Source organism: Triticum dicoccoides, chromosome 7B (assembly GCF_002162155.2).
Source record: "Triticum dicoccoides isolate Atlit2015 ecotype Zavitan chromosome 7B, WEW_v2.0, whole genome shotgun sequence".
In the NCBI taxonomy this organism is placed as follows: Eukaryota; Viridiplantae; Streptophyta; class Magnoliopsida; order Poales; family Poaceae; genus Triticum; species Triticum dicoccoides.
Genome location: NC_041393.1, coordinates 449,637,421 through 449,640,382, shown reverse-complemented (window position 1 = coordinate 449,640,382; position 2,962 = coordinate 449,637,421). Strand labels below are relative to the sequence as shown.

General features: G+C 38.2%; 1 pseudogene; it reads right to left on the bottom strand.

Annotated features, from left to right (window-relative positions):
• The window catches only part of LOC119336697, an 8,105-nt pseudogene that overhangs the window by 3,864 nt on the left and 1,279 nt on the right, over nucleotides 1–2,962 (bottom strand).

Below are 2,962 nucleotides of genomic sequence, written 5' to 3'. Positions count from 1 at the left end.
AACAGTAGGGAAAACCCCTACTGTAAGCCATCCCTTAGCAAAACTATTAGGTAATTGGTACATATGAGCTAGAATATATCTCAGATAGGGTGCAGAGCTTATCAAGGACATGTTTGGTACAACGGATTTTCAGCAATTTTGAGGAAAATAGTTCATTTCCCATTGGAATTGGGTAAACTCACATCTTCCAAGTGTGCCCAAAATATTTACAATTCTTATGAGATTATTCCTAGTGGGTGGCTGCTCCTGCAGTCTTGCAGTAACATTTGCAGCATTATTTACAACCAGCCTCTAGGTAAAAAAATCTTAAATCTTTTGAACATTATAATGACGTATTTTACACTGAATCACAATAGCAGACCACCATATAGTTAACCTCATTCCCCTCATTAGTAGCATCAGCAAGTTCGTCTACACGCTGCGCGAACCTTACTTGTAAGGTTGGAATAGACAACTGCAAACTCTTTACATGGACACATCAGCAGTGCTGCCCCCTGTGTCTAGAACAGGAGATGGCAACAAATTTGAGCATGTCAGGCTTATTTGTACAGCAGGTATGGTCTCGAGTCCTCAACAAGTTGAACTGTGACGCCATGTGCCCCACAAAACTTTGATAATCTAGTGGATTGGTTGCAAGCAGTGGTCAATGGATTCCAACTATACTTTAGGGGCTACCTCTGGAAAAGGAGAAATGAAGCAACCATCCAAACATAGCACTTAGCCCCCAGCATTTACCTCTAAGATTGGCAAAGACTGAACAATGAGAGAGTACCCCTCAGATACAACAAAAACATGCTAAAAAGGGTCAGTTCTTGCGCTCAGTAGAGTGATAGATCTGGAGAAATATATATTATATACAGTAGGCTTTTTTCACCCAAAGGATACTTTTAACTGAAAGTACTGGATACACCTAGCTTTGGTGACTAGTTGTTCGAAACAACATGCAACAAATAAACAAATGCAACTTTATGACTTGTATACAGTATAAACTGGTACTAAAAAGTTAATGCTCAAAAATCAAAATTAGAGCATGTAAAAACATGAGAAGTACCATCAGGATCAATGCAGGAAAAGAACTGCACCAAAGCCACATGTATCTTTTAGTCATTTATATATCCTATCTTTCACGGAAAATTTACTACTCATTATGTTAACTTTCCAATACTGCTGTGCCAAGTATAATTTTCAAAAAAATAGAAGACCAAGGTGGATGTTATGCACAACTATAAAAAAGGGAAAAGGGAAAGCAATTGACCTGTACAACTGACATACTGTGTCGCCCGCATCGACAAAGTTCATGGTAATTGCATGCCAAACTTAGGCACATACTTTTTAATCCACATAATTTCTTACCGTAAATTAAATTGCTCGTGCTATCACTATCATATTGCGAAAATGAACAGCTGGCTTACATAGTTCCAGTTTTCCCAACACACAAATTAATGAACTAAGCACTTACATGGCTAGCAAGCATGTAAATTATTAGATTGAAGGCAGCACCAGCCCATGCTGTCTCTGTAATTATCCCAGCAGATCTAGTGATTTGAAGATATAATGGCCTTATTCGGATTAGCCGAGGAACATATTGGCATATAACTACAAGCATCAAGATGTTTTTCGCTTTCATGAACTCTGAGGCCTGAAGACGAGGTAGAATGATCCAAATGACCACCTGGTAACAGAAGTTGATCAAGGTTACATGCTTGACTTCAGGGCATAATAATAAAAAGAAGGCGTGTAGTTACTGCACTATGGGAACTGCAAGTAACAGAAAAATCAGCAAATAGAACGTTAGCATCGTCATAATCTATATTCATCTCAACCAACATTCCAATATGTGGATTAGTACAGCGTAAGTAAACTCTTGAAACAGGCAAAAAAAACTACTTTTACACAGTATAACTCTTGAAATAGGTGAAACACTATTTTTACATAGTTCTCATGCACGGACTACCAGGCGCACATCTACATGAATACATTTCCCATATAAAATAGTATATAACATTAAATCTAAAGAAGCATTTGCTATGATGTGATCAAATGCTTCATGCTAACCCTAATGAAGTAGATAGCATAGTACCTGAGGGAGGGGCAGCACAGACATCAATCAGAAAATATGTTGACAGATACCGCTTTGCTATAGCATATCTATCCTCGACCAATACACCCCTACCAAAATTTGTAGAGGAAGACGTGATAAAGCCTGTCTGAAACTGGAATATGATATGGAGTATATAAAATATATCTGTGAAAGAGCGCAGGACACTTGCTGTGATTTCCAACTTCCGATCTAAATACCAGCAAGGATCTTTATCATTGATAACCGGGATATAGAGGAACAATGGGTCCACAGAGACTGCAAAGATACATGATAACACAAATATCTTGTTCCATCTTTGCAGAAATGGTCCTTGAGGGTGAAAAACATTTTGCATGGACTTCCGGTCTTCCAGCATTGATCTCTTCAAGGTTTTAAAATGGAAAAAGTTTCCAAGGAATGCAAATAATCCACCAGTTATTTCTTTAAGTGATCTAAATACACTATGTCTGTGTGGTGAAACTGTGCTCTCTGAGTTAACAGATTGCTCTGATCTCCAGTCCTGAAATCTGCACATATCATCAAGCCAAACAAAACACTCAGAACAGTCATATAAGATGAAGCTTTTTTCAGTGGTTCATTCTTTACATAAAGCCAGACAAAATTGTGTTGCTTCTGTTCGCAAGAGAGAGAAAATGTGCAACTTTAAGTGCAGTTTTAGAGGCCGAGGATTTCGTTGACCCATTTTGAGGTAGAGGACCAATCAAACCATTGTATGATGAAAGTAGAGGCACCAAAGCTCCATGTACTCTTGTTTACTTAAGGAAGTATCACACTATTATCACACGTGTTGCGTTAATTCCTCCAAACTTGCTATAACAAAGAGTTGGAGGACGCAAATTTGACAAACCATTGTTCTATGGA